Source organism: Phodopus roborovskii, unplaced genomic scaffold (genome assembly GCF_943737965.1).
Source record: "Phodopus roborovskii unplaced genomic scaffold, PHOROB, whole genome shotgun sequence".
NCBI lineage: Eukaryota > Metazoa > Chordata > Mammalia > Rodentia > Cricetidae > Phodopus > Phodopus roborovskii.
This window is the reverse complement of record NW_026126459.1, coordinates 10,566,482-10,585,866: the sequence shown is the minus strand read 5'-3', so window position 1 is coordinate 10,585,866 and position 19,385 is coordinate 10,566,482.

The following is a 19,385-nucleotide window of genomic DNA, read 5'->3' as shown; positions in this document are numbered from 1 at the left end:
GAGGATTCCCACCACCTCTGCCTTCCCAGGGCCCTCCCTCATGGTGTTCTCACAAGCACTGGGTCCCATGGGACAGCTCTATGTGCTTGCTTCCCCTCCTGGGTACCATCATTTTTCTCCCTTTGTCACAAGTTGCAAGCTGCTTGACACAAGTGCAAAGATTCCTGGAATGTGCAGCTCAACACAACAGGGAGCAACAGAGGCTGGGTTAAACTCCTCAAAGAGGGGATTTGTGAAAGGTCAGAAGGGGTCAGGAGTACAAAGACTCTGGAGGCTCCAGGGGAGAAAGGGACCACAGAGAGGATTGCTGCAGCCCAACCAGGGCATTCTCCAGCTTCACAATCAGCATTGCTATCAGAAAGTCAGCACCCCCAATCTCCCTCACCAGGCTTATAAACTCTGTGTAGATTTGTGATCCAAGACCTCCTTTTTTTCCAGGAAAATGCAACCTTGCCATGCCAGGGCTCTGCCAAGATGATGATCTGCCAAGGGCTCTGCCAAGATGATGATGTGCTAGGCAAAAACTAAAAGTTTGGTCAGTGGTGGGTGCAGCTACTCTGTTCTGAGATCCAAGTTGCTTCCAGTGGTGGAAGGGGAGATGAGTATGGGGACAAATGGACAGTAGGCAGGATGGGTGAATAGATGAATGGATGGAAGGGTAGATAGACAGATGGGGGAATGGATGAGAGAATGGATGCATGAGAAGATAAAAAGCTGGGTGGATGGATGGATAGATGGATGGATGGATGGATGGATGGATGGATGGATGGATGGGCAGACAAATGGGAAATGGATCCATAGGAAATGTTAGGGTACCAGGCAGGATGCTTTCCTTCCCCTGTAATCCTGATGGCTCTGCTACTCACCAGGTCCAGAAGTTCCTGAATCTCTGCACAACCAACAGACCAGGTAGGTCATACTGTGTTACTTCCCAGCTACAATATTGTTCCTCTAGCCTGTCCTACATGGGACTTCTCAGAAGAAACACAAACCTGAGTGTTGAAGTCCTTGGTCACCAGCGGCCACAGACAAGCCTCCCCCTTTGCTCACTGAGCACCTTTGCATTTGTCAGCCACCCTTGGCCTCCATGGTGATTACCTCCTGCCTGGGGAGTCAGTGGTAAGTCCTCCAGGAATGGAGTACAGGAACTCGAAACCAGCTGCCTGTGTCTGTGGGCTCAGGAGGCCACTGCTGTCTCCAGGAAGCTCTGTGAAAGCAGTAGAATCACAGTTCAGCTGTGATGCTCAAACAGTGAGGAAAGGCCATTGCTTGGCTTCAAGACCAAGTACCACAACCATTAAATCCACGATAGCCTCAGGGACCATCAATCACCATTATGAACAATGCATACGGCAGTGTGAGAATGGGGGCATCCAACACAGCTGAATGTCACTCATACTAATCTGCCTCCTCCCTCTGTTGTCTTCTCCCTCTGTCCTATAAGCTGCAAAGCACATCCATTCTGGGTAAATACAAGATGATTTCTCTGCATATTGAAGAGACACCATCCTGTGTCCCTAGAAGACAACCTTTAGACTCTCTCTCTCTCAACTAAGTACCCTGTTCTGAAGTCTACATGTACATGTGTGGGAGACAGATGACCCAGCCCAGGTGTGGTCAGACAGAGAAACAACTTTCTGGGCTCCAGGTTTTGATTCTGAGTTTCTCCATACCCAGTGCTCTACCTCAGCCAGCTCCTAGGAATATATCTTTATTTTGGGTTCTCCATGTCTTCTACAAAGCCAGGCATTGCTTGCTAACATGAGACTTTTAAAACCATTGTCAAGGAAATACCTGAAATCTGCTGGGCCTTGGAGAAGCTGGGAGGATGAATTGTCCAAGGTGACACTAATAGCTGTTTGGTCGTATCAAGGCCTTTGGTGCAGGCAAGGCTATTAAGGACCCAGATGAGAAATGGAGAAAGTTAGCAAAGTACTATAATGTATCATTTTCTGGAGAAAGAAGCAGGTGTCCTCATTGAACCCAGCACAACAGGCCCCAGGAACAGAAAGAACCTCAATTTTTAACCACATGGAAACAAGCAGCTTCTCTAGTGGGTCACCATGTTCCAGGGCTAAGGAGCCATTTATCTCCGTGTTCATCTCTGCTGGGAACAGGATGGAACAAGTCAGACCCAGTAGGCACTGGAACTGGTGTGCTGGGGTTCAGGGACCTGCAGGAAACTAGCCACAGCTCCCAGCTTCCATATCATGTGGCAGGGTGACCACCACACTAAGGAGAGGGGGCATTTCTTAGAGAAACATGTCCATCCTTCAGAAGGAAGTGAGAGGGACTCCACAAAGTTGGTTGTCTGGGCTACTGAAGGGGCTTCTCTCTACTTTGCCACAGATTCACAAGTACCTGTTGTTCCCCTGTCCCCAACACAAGCAAGTCCGGTTGCAAGAACTCTACAGTTGTTGGATTAGTAACCACTATTTCTATCCACTGGTGGCCAACATGACTTCCTTCTAGAGAAGACTAGGAAGATAAGGAGCGGGTGTGGCCCAAGCTGCGCCTTCTCCTGAGAACTTGGAATTGACAGATAGCAACTGAGTCCACCTGGGCTCTGGGATATGGCACTGTGTAGCTGGGGGCAAAAAAGCCAGGGAAGGCACCAGGATAGACATCACACAGTTATTCCTACAGAATCCTCAGCAAAGCAGAGGAAGCCATCTGGGGAGAGATGAGGACCGGGGTTTCATGAAGAGTGAGCTTGGGGCCAACAAGCTTCCTCATGGACCCAGCACACTTGTGTGTGTCCCCAGACTTCCTATCTGAGATTCCTAATGAAGATCCCATAAGACCTCATGACAGGAGGTTGGAGACAGCCAGATCCAAGAGCTAGGGGTCTGCTCCCAAGTCTTAATTCATTGATAAGGGACTCAGTTTCCCCACTGCACAAAGGAAAGGTCAGTGAATTTCAAGGCCAGGGTCTTACAGATCCTTGAAGTTTTGATATCCTGCTAAGGGGCAGGGGATGTCTAGGAAAGCCCCACCCAACCATAATGTCCCCCTTCTTGCTAAACCTTGAGACATACTCACTTTGCCCAAAAGGTAGTATAGAAAGCTTTCAGGACCCACCATGGGGCAAGAACCCTGCTGCCCCTCCATGACCACCACTTACAACCTCACCAATCACAGCCCTCACTCGGCTTCCAATCGTACCTTTGCCTTTCCACCCTTTGCCCAGCTTGGGATCCCAAGAACCCTTGGCTCCTACCCACAGAGAGACCCAAAGCTGAGTAGGACTCATTAAGCTAAAATGAGGGCATCATTGACAAGGCTGCACTCCTTCTGAGGGCCCAAGAAACACATTTCTTTTGGGCTTCTAGAGGTGCCTGCTTTCCTGGGTTCATGCTCCTATCCCTTCAGAGCCAGCCTCAACTGCTGGAATCTTGCATACCTGCATGGCTCTGATTCTCAGCCCTGATCCCCCTCTTTCATCTTGAGGACTCTAAAGATTAGGGCAACTCATCCAATACCCAAAAATGGTCTCTGCCCCAACACCCTTAGTTAACCACATACCCAGAGACCATTTTGCCATGTGTGTCAACTTTCCTATTGCTATAACGAACACCATGACCAACAGAAACTCAAGCGAGGAAAGAGTTTATTTCATTTATATTCCCAAGTCATAATTCATCATTGTCAGGATGTCAGGGCAGGACCTCAAGGAGGGAACCATGGGGGACACAACTTGCTGGCTAGCTCACTCTGTCTCACTCACTAGCTCATGCTCAGATACCTTGTCTACATAGTCCAGGACCACCTGCCCAAAGAATGGTGCTGCCTATAGAGAGCTGAGCCCTCCCACATCCATTAATAATGGAGACTGTCCCTCACAGATGTGCCCACAGACCAACTTGATCTAGGCAATTCCTCAACTGAGGAGTCTTCTCTCAGATGGTATGAAGCTATGACAAGGTGGCAGTTAAGACAAAGAGATCCCTCATCCCTGGGCTTAGTGGATTAAAATGAAAACATATTCAAGGGTCCTGATTCTGCCAACCACATAGGTCCTAGACAGGCCAACCTATGATCAGTCTCGGGGGCTGTTCCCCCCCCCCCCGATCTCTCCAGGACCCTGAAGACAGAGATAGGAACAGCAAGTGCAATCTAGCTCACACTGATAACCAGCCAGAGCACACCGAAGGTTGAGCTAGTTCTCTAGTGTGCAAGAGTCAGACCAGGGGGGTAAGTGGGTGCCCAGGATCCCCATGCACTGGCAGAGGTCACAGGCAATGGCAAGCAAGAATAAGTCAAGCTTACAGGTCAGAGATGTGGCCAGGCCCTCATCTACCCATGTAGTTTCAGCCTCCTGAGCTCTGCTCACAGCAGAGAACATCCTCATCATCCCGACAGTCTCCCGGGACTCACCTCTCCTTTGTCCATTTTCCCAGCATAACAATGGTTCAATAGTGCCCCAATTACTTAGGAGTCACCCATCCATGAAATAGCCAAGCTTGTGTACCTTCTAGATAAACTGACCATTTCTTAGAACTGGCTTGGACTCTCTGGCTCCAGCCTTGGAGTCCAGGCAGTTGGAGACCCCCCCCCACTCCCAGGCTATGGCGATGGAGGGGCTGTTGTGAAACTGTCCCCAACCTTCTCCTCACTGAGGCAAAGTCCCAGCCTTTCCCCAGTCAAGATGGAATAGCATCAAATGCTGTTTTTTTAACTTTGCTCTGAAGGGATTTCCTTGATCTGAAGCTAATTGTATTGGCATTAACCTGTTTTAACAGGACTAAAGTATCAATAAATCATTTTTTAGTAGCTCTTCTTATTACAGCCCTCTGTTAATGCATGGCGCTCACGGTGACAAACAGCCATGAAACCACGGCTTTCCTGTAATACACTTTGTCTTCTTAAGCCTTTTCTCTCTTCCTGCTACTTCAGAGACTTCTAAAGTTGATTTAGAGGTGGGTACAGATGAGCGCAAGGCCGCCACAGTGCCTTGGCCACGCCTGCCTTCTCTCCATCACAGATCCATCTCTCAATGGCTGCCTGCCTATTCTGCCACCACTACATGCTAACAGGACTAAGTAACAGTAAGCAGGGACTTAGGCAAAGGAGGCTGCGAGCAAAATATTACAAAGAACAAGTCTTCATGCCTGAATGCCACAATAGCATCACCAAGATTGCCAAAATCTAGTGCAGAACTTACTGGCAGCCAGGGCAAAAAAGGAAAAAACTTTCTATATTTTAGTTGTCACCAATCAAAAAGGAGCTGCTTTGTGTTTGGGTCCTGGACATCTCCAGGTGTGGTGTGAGCCATCTCCCTCTGGTCTTAGGTTTTTCTGGGTCAGATGTCTGCTGGCAGCACCCACTTGTATACCTAGGTTCTCTTAGAGGGGTATGGGTCCCAGACAGAAATGTTCCCACCTGTAAAACCAAGTGGCCCAGCTCAGGCCTGGCTCTCTCACCATGGGTTCTGGGTTCTAGGAGGACTCTGCCACTTCATATAGGGACCCTATGAATGAACAGGACATCACAGTAGCTCTCCCTTACTCTCAGCTGATGCAAGGGTCATGACACCCTACCAGATAGGATCTGTACCGCTCCCAAATGCACTTAAGAAACTATGGCGCAGCAAGGGCAGAGAACTGACACTTTGCAGCCCCCATCTTGCCTGCTGGCATCTACAGAGAATGTTTCAGAACCTTCCTGGGTGCTGTTCAGAGAATAGATGGCAGCAGGGCTCATACTTGTAGAGTCTTGAACACGAAATGCAGAAGACATGGGGCCAAAGCGTCCCAGCACTTATCACCTTGTGTCCTGGACAAGCCCCTCTGAGTCCACATGGCTATGACCATAAAATGTACTTTGTCATTCTGCATAGCTAAATGAGAAAATCAATGCAGGGCTCTGGGGCATCATGGTAGATAGCGAGCTCTTGGTGGCTGGTGGCCAGAGTCTGAGGGCAGAGAGCATGCCCTTTTTGCCTAACTCCAGGGGCATCAGCTAAAGGCAGCTCTGAGGTCGCCCTGATTCATTTCAGTCATATAGGTTCAGGGCTGTTCACAGAATGAGTATCTTTTTTAACAGCTCCAGTGGGACCGTCTGATCCCATTCTCACTCAGATTGTCCATTAGAGACCCATAGGGTTCAAGGGGACAGTCCTTGCCACCCAGAGCCCTGCAGCTTCACATTTTTCTGGATAGGCACCAAATAAGCTGCTCCTTTAGTGACCCCCCCGCAACTACTCAATAGATCATAAGAACAAAGATCTGCAAGCTCTTTTGGAAAGGCCTGATGCTGGGAGCATGCCCTGAGATGTACTCCTTACCATAGACCTCAGCACTTGTGCCATGGGGCGTTCACCCATGACAAACCCAGCTCTGAAACCCTGGCAGCCATGGTGAGAGAGCCAGGCCTGAGCTGGGCCACTTGGTTTTACAGGTGGGAACATTTCTGTCTGGGACCCATACCCCTCTAAGAGAACCTAGGTATACAAGTGGGTGCTGCCAGCAGACATCTGACCCAGAAAAACCTAAGACCAGAGGGAGATGGCTCACACCACACCTGGAGATGTCCAGGACCCAAACACAAAGCAGAAAGAGCCATCTAAAGCAGCTTCTGGCCAATCCTATCTCGGTCAAGTACCGACCACCAGTCTGTGGCCAGCCATCAAAGATCTACACAGGGTAGATATGCTCTGGGAGCGTAGATCATCAGAAACTTTATCCCTGCTGCCTAATAGCATAGTACAGTCTGTTTGTATTTGAACTTAGATGTGTTCATTGTGGATTTGGGCATTCATCTTGATATTTAAAGTTATTGGATTGAAAAGTATTTATTCTAGAGTTGAAAAAACATCTGAGTTAGTCAAATGCTTGCCCCTCAGGTATAAGGACCTGAGTTTAGACTCCAATATCCACACATAAAAACTGAGGTTTGCAGCTGTAATTCCAGCCCTGAAAAGGTAGAAACAGGATGGTGTCTGGGGTTCACTGGTCAACCAGTCTCAACAAATTTATTATCACCAGAGCAGTGAAAAGCTCTATTTCAAAAAATATACTGACAGGGAGTTACAGAAGACACCTAAGATCAACTTCTGGCTTACACACACACACACACACACACACACACACATACAACAACACAACACACACACAAACACCACACACCATACATATACCCCCCACACCACATACACACATGGCATACTACACACACACACACACACACACACACACACCATACACATACCACACACACACACACCACATACACACACACCACATAACACACACACATACACACCACACACACATACACCACACACAATACACATACCACACACACCACACATACACACCATGCACACACACCACACACACACACACACCACACACCACACCATACACACATACACACATACACACACACACACACACACACACACACACACACGATGGTAGAGTTTTGAGAGTCCCATGCAGATTAGCCAGAGTTCTCCCTAGGTCTCTTATCACTGAGCTAGTGCCACACTGCTCCTGGATCTAGGCCACCTATGCTTGTCAAAGTCCTGTCTCTCCCCACTGAAGGTTAAGGATACCCAATTCTCTAGGTTCCCACTTCCTGTTTTCAGCCAAGGAGGATAATTAATCCTGTTGATCCCTAATTGACTGGAGGTGGCTCAAATACCAAACATGATATCATTCCCTTCATGAAGAAATTCTTCACTGAAACTGGCTTTCAGTCTTCTTTGGAAGAAAAGAATAAGAAAATTAAAGCCTCAGGAAGATAAGAGAGCAGAAAATAGCCACAGCGTATTTACATATGCAATCAGGAGCTGTGAAAGGCTGGAAACAAGGAAGAACAAAGCTTGAGTGCACACATGCATACACACACACACACACACACACACACACACACACACACACACACACACCAGGGAGGCTGGGAATACTGAGTAGGGAGCCAATAACGGTGAGCCTGGAGGCTGTGGCTGTTGCTCAGCATCCTATGGAGATAGTGTCTGGCATCTAGAAGGTTCTCAGAAGCCTCTGTCTAGATGTTTGCTCTGTTGGCCACTCCAGATAGACCCTGCAACCCCCCACCACATGGGAACCCCCCTCACAGACACTTGCTTTTCTAGAAAATTCTATTTCACAGTGTACAACCCACAGGGAGAGTCCTCACAGTGGGAAAGAAAATTCTTAGTGCTGGTTATTCTAGGAAGTGAGGAGGGAGGACTGGGCTTGCAGACACAAGTCTTCACTACTCTTCGGTTCCTGGGACACTGTTCTGAGTAAGTAGATGCCATTCATGCTGCCGTAGGCAGGACACTAGCTGCAATACTCCACTGAGGTCTTGTTCCCATCTCCCACACTGATGTGAACAACCCACCCCAGGCCTGCCACCACAGGCCTCTTGGGCTCTAGTGTGTAAAAAGGTGGAAAGCATTGAGACAGGCTTGTGAGGTAGCAAAAAAATCCCTTCACATCCCCACTGGGACTCAGAGAGACTGACTCTGTGACCCTGTCACACAGCAAGGAGGCAACTGCACACAAATAGGAAGCTATCTCTATATATTTCACATATAAATTTCTATCTATATTTCACATAGGTCACATAGTCTCTAACATACTAAGGTGAATATGGTGTCCATGATACATAGATGAATAAACATGGATATATTCCAATAAAGCATTATTGACAAAAACAGTTCATGGGCCACACCCAACTGCTGCTGTTCTCTGCAGTTCTCTGAATGAGTGTGGTCAGAAAGTCCTGTCTCTTAACCCTTAAGTCATCTTTTCAGGCCCAAGGTGAATTTTTGATACTGTCTCAGAACCCCAGTGACTCAGGGAGGGAATGTGTCCCTGTTGTCAATGAAAGGCAATTATGTAAAAATTTGACTATAATAGTTTAATTAGTGATATCATTGGAATTTGGGGAAGAAAAATAAACTGTAATACACATACAATAATTTCTAACTTAGGCATTTTTTGTTTTATCATTTATCTTGGTCTGTCAACAGCCCACACAGGCAAATGCAATAACAATTAAATTCCATTTGCTTAGATATTTTGCCAGCTTTCAGTTATCAAAAGGATAACCTGTACATTTTTCTGCACTGTTCTTACAAAGGTATATTTGTCAAGATAGGAAGCATGGAAACAGTTCTTTAGCTTGAATTATAACTTATAAATATTTGAAAGTATAGTAGGCGGTCTGTATTTACCCTTTTGCCAAAGCCTCACAAATGTGAGAGTTGGGGAAGACTAGGAATAGGGAAGGAGGGAGATGGAATTAGGAAAGGGAATTTAGAGGACTCGATACTTCTAGAACATTCTACTTCCCTCAGGTGACTGTGGGAAGTCGTTGCTACTTTTCTGTATAGAATAGTCACAGGTTTTTTTCTCTCATTCTTTTGAGTGCATTACACATTTGAGTGCAAATAAAATGGAAGAAAAAGTAGAGGTACAAGAAGGGTTTGCCTCATGTGGGGGTCAGAAGGGTCACACATACAGGATGAGGCAGCATTGGGGAAGAGGCACACAAGCGCCTGCTCTGGGGGCTGGAGTGTCAGTCTCAGACCCGAGGCTTGACTGTGCACCAGCTCTGCTGCGAGAGAAGAGCCTGTTGACATTTCCCCTACCAGAATTGTTAATAACAGGTTTTCTTTTCTATCGATTCTAAACACAGTGCTTTCCCATTTTGGAAAATTCGGAGATGAAGACTAAACAGCAAGGATCTAGCTCATGACCCAGGGGGAAGCATTGAAGACTGCGTGTTACAGCCTTTCAGAACATGTCTGTCTTTCCATCTGTAATTTTCCATGATTGAAATCAGCCTCCCAAGATAATTTCTACCTTGTTTTTCCCACTTAATATGCTAGACGCTCCCTCTGTGTTATTACAAACTCATTGTAAGCATCTTTGGCTGCATAATTTACTTAATCATCTTCTCATTAGAGGACATTTAGACAGGCTCTAGTTTCTCACTCTCGCAAATTACCATGATATGAACAGCATTGAGGAGCCCCACTCACATCTTAGGACCCATGTCTAGAGATGCCCTGAGCTGGCCTGGGAGAGTCCTTAAGATTCCAGAAGCAGCTACTGAAGAATTTTTATATGCTTGGCCCCTACTTTTCCCATTTGTACATTGATGTGTGGTCAACCCAGGACACAGTGCCCCTTTCTAAATATATCTGAATGCCACAGGGAGGAAGACAGATTTAAAATTGTATACCAGCTTTGCAACACATTGTCTGGGCTGTATCTAGAGCCATCACCTTTCTGAACCTGGAGTTTCTTATCTTTCATCAATACAGACAGACTTATGACCAGGTACAGCACTCAGAAAGACTTAAATCAATGGGGGTGTGCACCTCACCCAATACCTACTACCTCCAATAAATGATGGTCAACATTAACATCTTTAACCCTGTCTCCTTAATTATTCCATCAAATTGTTTCAGGGCTAGCGCTAATTGGCCTGCCTAGAGTTGTGTGTCATTTCCTGAGCATTGGCAATTATTGCAAACTCTGATTGGCCCTCCAGTCCTGTACTCTCCTCTGAGCCAATGACCATTGGCTCTAATGGAAAGTGTGGGGTGTTGTGCCCACCCTGAAGCTGTGGCTAGGTATGGGGTCAGCCATGCCCAAACTGTGAGAGCTAAGAATCCTGAATCCCAAATAAATGAATTATATTCTAGAAGAAAATGAGCAACATAGAGCAATTATGGCAATGCCCCAGGCTACTTTGGGGTCCCTGATAAGCCCTAGAGACCATAGGGACATGGGAGCACAGCCTATGCAATATGTGTTTCCACTGGAGGAAACCTACAATAAAGCAAGGGTGGAGGAGGCCAAAGGCCGCTGCCATGGCTTCTCAAGATAAGGAGAGTAGAACCTGGACAATGGCTCTATGGATAAAACACTTGCTACACAGCACGAAGGCTAAAGTTCAGATCTTAGCACCAATGCAAGTTTTAGGAACACAGGTCAGCTTCCTATAACCACAGCACTCATAAAGGACAGGGAGTCCCCAGAGCAAGCAAGGGGCCCAGACCAACCACATCAGCAATAACTGGTCCCAGTAACAGATTTTGGCTCATGAATAATGTGGAGAGCAATGAAGCAAGACTCTCCACACCCACCTCAGGTCTCCTCTCTTAAACATACTTATGTACCTACACATGCATGCAAATCCACAAGAGAGGGAGACAGAGACAGAGACTAGGAGTTCAAAGAGTTTGGGAAATTTTCCAAGACTTAAATATCAGGTAGGTCTGATTTGGTTGAGCATGCTACTCCAGAGACACCAGGTCTCCTCAGCCCAAGGAACCAATACCTCCATCTGAAAAGTGTGGGTAGAGCCTCTGCCAACAGTCTTAGATACTCCCAGCCACTGTTCCAAAAGCTAAATTCATACACCCAGCCCTGCCAAAAGCCTCCTCTTGGGATCCCTGCTGAGCTTATCACCCAGCCCTGGGCAAAGAAGGCAAGTAGACACATACATAGGTTCCAGAAGTAGACATGAACATCTCCAAGTGACACCTGTGTTCTCCTGACACCTACCTCCTACCCAACAAGACACAGGAGCCACGCAACACACTCTGGACATGGGACCACCCATGATAAAGTTCAAGACCTGAGATAAGTTCTGGATGAGCCATCCATCAGTGTGGGCTCACATATCATCCTACTGAAGCTATGTAAGTCCCACTTGGCTAGAGCCCTGTCCATAGCCTGTTCCCATTATTCCTTCCCTCCCATCGGTTACTGATTAGGAAAGAGGATAAAGATTTGCTTGGACACTCCATAGCCCCCATTGAAAGAAAAGTCAAATATGACTCACTCCTGACTCTTCCATGAGAGCCACAAGCCATGTAGGAAGAAGGGACTTTAAAATTTCAAGGCCACTAAATTCCCACCAACTTAGGCTTAGGGTGGTTCTGGCTGTTCAGAACCCATGTCAAGGCCTCTTCTCTCTTCCCACTCCTTCCCAGATGTCCAGTTTGATGTTCTTGTCATAACTGAGTCCCTCTGGGTGAGAATATTTTTGTCACCTCACCAAGACAACTAAACAGTGGGCTCTCTTCAAGAGTCTGGTTTTGCAGAACTATAAAAAGGAGGTGTCAGACTTGCCTGCTTGCTGGTTCCTTGTCAGTATCTGAAAGCCTATCAGTTGTATCCAAACTTTTGACATCATGACATGATAATGCTGTCTACAAAATCCACACTCCAAAACTGCACAGTCAGATTACAAAAATCCACATAGGTACCCAAATCTTTCATAGTGTTTTAACTAGATTTATAATTTTGTGTTGAGCTGATTCGTAGCCATCCTCAGTTGCATATGGCCACAGACTGAAGATATCTAGAACTCAAAACAGTGGTAACTTTAAGGACATACACAGCACATACACAGAGTGGCAGGGAGAGTCAACATGCCTAGCAAACACAGAGACTTCCACCTGCCACCACTGATTAAGTAGCTTCATCTCCACCTTGAGTCTCTTGGATTCTGAGCTGGCAGATTAATTTTATCTTAAATCTTCAGCTAGTGAAAACATCGGAATGGGGATTATTTTTGCAAGCAGATATAGTAACAAAACAGAAATTATATCTGTATTTGAGCAGCATCTGCCAACACCACTTAGTACACTGGGAGATGTCCAGTGGCTGCACGGGCCAGCAGCTAGCAGTCCCTTCTCTGCTGGAGAGAAGGCATGGAAAGCTACCTCTCTGCTCAGGTCTGCTGAGTCCCAGTCACTCCCTGAGCATGGGTGAATTCAGACAAATGATGAATTACCTGCTAGACACCCCAGTGATCCACTAAGCAACTGGAGGCAGGGAAGCAGCATTCTAGCTACACAAAAGGCGAAGGATGCCCTAGGCTATAGGAGATCCTGGCCAGGTAGCAGCTATCCAAAAAGGCTTCCCAGAGCTAGTCATGTATCTTAGTTTGGGTTTTTTATTGTTGGGAAGAGACACTATAACCATGGCACCTCTTATAAATAAAAACATTGAGTCAGCTCACTTATAGTTCAGAGTTTCGGTCCATTATCACCGTGGAGGGGAGTATGGCAGCATTCAGGCAGATGAGGTGCTGGAGCTGAGAGTCCTACAGCTTGATTCAGAGGGAACAGGAAGTTGACTGACTGTCATGCTGAGTGAAGCTTGAGAAAAAAGACCTCAAAGCCCGCCCCCACTGACACACTTCCTCCAACAAGGCCACACCGCCTAACAGTGCCACTCCCTTTGGCAGCCATTTTCTTTCAAACTGCCACATCATGCCTGGTCTTGAGAGCAAACAGGATTTGGTTTCACACCGACTAAAACAGAAAGGGGAACCTGGGTCTCTGCCCTAGCCACCCCCTGCTTAGTGTAAGAGATGGCAGGGTCATTTCCAAAGGCCAATACTTATCACTGAGGAGGGTAGATGCCCCAGGGGCAACTCAGGAAACCAGTGCATGACTACCAGGAGGAAAGCTCTGCAATGGAGGGCGCCCAAGCTGGAGAAAGGAAGTGGCCTGAAGGGACAGCACACCCATAGGCAGGAACTCTGGCTTGCCCCCAGGGACAGGGTATATTAGCAGGGGAGGAAGCCATACCTCTGCCTCCTACATAAGAACAGAGTAGGGCCCCAGAGGGGAAGTGCTAGAACTTTAGAAGAAAGAGGAGGCAATGACTACAGAAGACACCAGAATAAGGGAAGGTGATGATTTGGTCCTTATAGGTTACTGCTCCATCCATGGGCACTGGCCCCAGCCAGGTCAATCCAGATATCTATCAGTAAAGTTAACTTAGGGTCTATAAAACTTAAGTCCAAACCTCTGCTGTCCCCAGAGGCAGGTGGAGGGGAGGGGAGTGTCTTCTTATAGCCTGAGGCAGCCCAGCTGTAAATTACTAATAGCCTTGGTCTCCTGGTAGTTGAGGAACAAAGATGAAAAGAACAAGAAAACCTTGGTGAGCAGAGCCAGCACCAACCCACAGCTATGGTTTGGAGGTCTTCAAAGGCTCTCTCAGAAGAAGTGATAGAACCACACACTGGCAGCATTGCCAGTGTAGCAGAGCCTGGGAGGGCACCGCCTCATCAGAGGAAGCAGATCACTGTGCTTACCTCTCCCCCCCCCCCACACTTCTGTCTGTTCCTCTGTCTTCTGTCCACAAGGAGGCAGCTTGCCCAGCCCCACTACATGCATGCTCCCGCCACTGTACTCTGCCTCACCTGGCATAAAGCAGCCAACAGACTATGGACTAGAACTTCTCACACTGTGAGCCAGAATAACTCGTCCTTTCCTCAGGATGATTCCCTCAGATATTTGTCCAGTGGCAGAATGTGTGACCAATGGGCAGCCTCTCACCCGAAGTTGCCACTGGCTGGCCTTCTGGATTCATGTCCTGTGCTTACTGTAACAAAGTACCACAAGACCAGAGGCTTACCATAAAAATATTATCCTACAGCGCTAAGTGGCAGAAGCCTAAGCTGGATGGACAGAGTATGTCAGACAGAAGTTCCAGGAAGGGCCCTCTGCCTCATTTCCCAGCTTTACCCACTCCTGGGGCCACTGGCATGCCTTGGCTCATGACCCTCCATCACTTTAACCTCCACCTCCATAGTCCCAACTCCTTTCTTCCCTGGACCTTCCTGTTTCTCTGTCATGGAGATTCTCAAAACAGCCTGATGCAACCAGATAGAGGAGGAACTGAGATGTCTCCAGGATGACTGTTGAGTCTGTTCCTATTGAGTCACAGGAAAAAGCCCTATAACCCCTCCTGTACCTCAGACATCCAGAAACTTGCAGCCCAGAGTCAAATGAATAAACCATTACACCATACACACACACACACACACACACACACACACACACACACCTTCAGAATCAAAACAATACTAGCTGAATATTTTCAAATCCTCACCCAAACTGAGATCAAAAGCAGCTTCAAAGATGAATCTTGTCCTTGTTCATCTGAATCTGTGGATCTGACAGAAGCTGCCGAGGACCCTTAAAAGCAGAAGGAGGGAAGGAGAGAAAGAACACATGTTGCCACCCTCAGGGCTTCCTGGGGAGGAAGAGACACCATGAACTCATTGTATGTCACTTGGTCTCTCCTTGAACATTCAAGAAAGGACCAGTACTCACTTTTACTCTGTGTATCAGTGTGTCCCCACAGCACTTTCTGTTGCCCCACACTGGGCACTGGGTAGGGGAATTGCCTGCCCCAGTGATGCTTGGTCAAGTCACTCCTTGACCATGGGATGGGAATGGAAGTGTATTAAGAGTCTTTCTTCTTTCCCTTTGCCTGAGGCTAGCAATGATCCAGAGAGGGCCTACTTCATAGCCCAGGACCAAGAGGAAGAGCCAAAGCCACTCATGATGAGAGTGTCATGTGAGCAGGGACTTTCAGGAATGCTGTTACTACAACAGAACTTAGCTTAAGCTGTCTGTTAGATATGGAGCCAGAGGAGGTGGTGACTTACCAAGAATTCACAGATCTGATCCCAGTTTGGACCTATCTGTCTCTCCTGGCAACTCCCTAACAGCAAACAGTGGAACCAAGGAGATAATCCAACATGGTTGCACTAGAGTTAACTGGGAATAGGGAACCCCAATATGGGAATTGCCTCCATGTGGACAAGTCTATGGGGTACTTTCTTGACTGATGGTTAATGCAGAAGGGTCCAGCCCATTGTGAATGATTCCTCTCTTCAGTAAGTGGTCCTAGAAAGTTATAATAAAACTACCTAAGCAAGCCATGGAGAGCAAGTCAGAAAGCAGTATTCATCTGAGATCCTGTCTCTGGATCTTCTAGGATCCTGTTCTGACTTTCCTTAGTGATGGACTATAAGATAAAATAAACCCTTTTCTCCCCCAAGTTGCTTTTGATCATGTTTATCACAGCAACAGAAACACAACTAGAACAATAATGATGAGTTTTCAGATGGCTTGGCTCTCTCAGCTTATGAAAAAAACCTGTGTCTGTTGATCCAACATCTCCATTGTGCCAAGCACCGGGTCAAATGCTCTTCAGAGGAGAGAGGACCCCTCAGCTCAAAGGTAGGAGCACCTTTGAGCACACCATGTCCTTCCGATGTTAGCTTACCTAAGTCTTGTCTTAGCACCTATTCAGCACCCCACAGTATGAATGTAGTTGTCTACAAGGACCAATTGTCCTGTCAGTAAGTGTGTCAGCAGCTTCCAGGCTCTGCGGATCACAAACAACACGGCTGTTCTTGTGTAGATCATGGGCAAGAGAGCACACAGCTTCATAGATGGCAGCCATGGCTCCAGAGAAGCCAAGATCTGGAAGTGGGACTATAGACTCGAAAAATACATACATATGCTCAGCTGTGACAGAAACCAAGATACTATCCACTAAAACAAAACAACAACCTGCACCGATTGGAGCAATCTCCATGCTCACTGACTGTATAAGGACAGTGGGTTCCCAATGCCATCACCAACCCAGGCTATTAGTAATATTTAAAACTCATAAACCCAGCAGATAAAAGGCAATATCTAGCTGCATATGACCCCCTTCTGGAGTCTCTTAAACAAATGATCAGCAGCTACTCAGCTCTGTCCTCACCAGAAGTCTTCTGAAGGCACCTCTTCCTGATGGGGTAGTTCCTTATGCCTGTGGCCTTCTCCTCCATCCCACACCAGTGTGCTCTAGACAAGAGGCCTGAGTCTCTGCAGTCCTCATCTTGTGGAAGATGGCACTTTAGCCACAAGTACTAACACTGAGTACATCAGTGTACATGCCTGGAAAGCATACACTGCGTGTCTGGAACATTCGACCCTCAAGGTCTCAGAAAACAAGACCATGCAAGCTGGAAAGGTGGTTATATCATATCACTCCAACATTCAAAGTCTGCACAGAGTTTACATGTTCCAGGAAGGAAATATGGGAACCCCCCTACTGCCATGATCACTGCAGTCTTCTGTTCCATTATGTTCCATTCTGTTCTGTTCTATTCTGTTCTGTTCTGATCTGATCTGATCTGTTCTGTTCTTTCAAGAGAAGGTCTCATATAGCACAGGCTATCCTCACACTCTGTAGTCAAGGATGACTTTGAACCCCTTACCCTCCTACTCCACTTTCTGAGTGCTAGGATTACAAATGTGACTCACCATGCCCTGCTTCCACTGTTCCGTGTGGTTCAACATGAATGCCCATTGACAAGTGAATGGATAAGAAAAATGTGGAATCCATAGATTAGCACTGAGGGCTGGAGAGATGGCTCAGTGGCACCACACAAGCATGGGGATCCATATAAAGCTGGACACAGTATGTTTATAACCCCAGTGCTCCTTCAGCAAGATGGGAGGTGGAGACAGGATGGGAAGCTGTTAAGACACCAGCATACACAGGACTGAACAAGAGATCCTGTCTTGAACAAGGCGAAGGTAAGACACGACATCCAAAGTTGTCCTCTGACCTCCACATATATACACCATGGCATGTAAACATAATGGCATGCATGTACCTGTACTCACATATGCAAATATGCACACACACACACACACACACACACACACACACAGATAAAAATATTTGAGTGACTTAAGGATAGGAGTTTACAATTGGGTGGTCTAGCCTTGGCTAATGGTTGTGAGACTCAGGGTTCAATCTCCAATACCACATGATAACAAAAATAACAAGGACTCACTCCACATCCCAAGCTATCCTAGAATTCACTGAGGTCGCTAGGCTGGCCTCCTTCCTTGGCCTCCCAAGAGCATGATTCTTTTTTTTGTTTTCCATCTTAAAGTCTAAATAGAACAAAATATAAAAGATTTTTCATAAGTTACTTGGCAAAAAAAAATCTAACCTGGTGTCCCTCAAGACAGCCTGGAATCTTTGCTTACTTTCTTGGTTTGAATAGTCATGGTTTGCTTCTAAAATAAATTTGATTGGGGAGTATTTACTCTGGACCCCACAGGCAACATTAGGAATTGTGATGTATGCTGTATGATCTTCCCCAACTCCGGAAGGAAGAGGCAGCAGCAATGGGAAACTTACCTGTCACCAAGGCTGCAGCTAAGAAACTGCAGCCCTGACTGTCACCCTTCTGGTCTAGAAAAAAAAAAAAAAAAAGAGAAACAGGTGCCTCTCCTCCAGGGCATGGGCATGCTGCCAAAGTTACAAAGTCAACTCTGACCCAGTACCCAGGCCCTTGTCTCAACCTGGTCCTGTATCTGCCCAGCTTCCCAATGGGAACCTCTGACTTGTGAATGCATGGTGAAAGCTTGGTAAGAACTTCATATTTGTATGGTGACACCTGGCTTTATTTTGAGGGACAGAGATGGGCCCATTAATCTTACTTGTCTCATTGGGATCGCAATTCCAGGATGGTACCATGGTTCATCAAATGCCATCCAGGGTCTAGGATACCTGGTGAGGTCTAAGACCCCACAGCCTGTGGCTGGGGGACAGAGGAACACTCTCCCCCAAGTGTGGCTTAAGCCTGCATGTAGGAGGGTGGCTGGCTCCTTCCCTAGCAGGCTAGTTTAATTAAAAGCAGGATGGATGCAGGGTGCTTTCAGAGACATCATTAGCTGATCAAAGCCTCAGGTAGAAGGCAGTAATTGCATTTCTCGGAAGCTTTACTGCTATCAAGGCAGAAGCAATCAATAATTAAATTAAAAGTGGAAACAGGTTGCTCCCTGACTTAGCAGATACCCAGTGAGCCCCATGAAGTGCCCCCTGGAGAGGAGGGGGTCTCGGTCTCACCCTGTTCCACCAAGAGAGTACACTATGAAGAACAGTTTACTCCTATCCAAGGCTGGAAGGGCCTTTGACACAACTAGCTCTAAAGTAATATCTCACTGTAATTCTGCATGCAGAAAGACAAACAGGTGAAAAGAGGAGATCTGGCTACAACGAAGCCACCTGGTTCCTTGAAGCTCTGAGAGTCCTGTGTTCTGGGACTGATTGACAGCTGAGCTCAACAGGGCTGAGTCATGATGAATGAATTTGGACAAGGCAAGAAGTGGTGGGAACTCCAGGGACCTGATGGTTAGTCCCAGTGGGCTCTGTTGGCATCTGGGGCATAGAAACTTAGGGTAAGAGAAAATCAGCCAGGTTCATCAAAACCAGGAGCTTCGAAATGGTGAGAGAACCCGAATGTGAGGGAGCAAACCTTTATCTAAGGTCCCCTGCTCTGCTGCCCCCTTCTTCTCCCTGCTTTTGTTCTCTCTCCCTCTATTTCTCTCTTTTCATCTCTCTCCCTCTATTACCCTCTCCCTCACTTAGAGAGAGAGAGAGAGAGAGAGAGAGAGAGAGCCCTCCCCTAGGTTTGTTATATACAAGGTCATATGATGTGCTTACCACAAGCAGTATGAGTTGCTGCCAGCCTGTGAGACACTTCACTTTGCAGTGGACCCCCTAACCCCCTGAGGGTGGCCCCACTTGTGA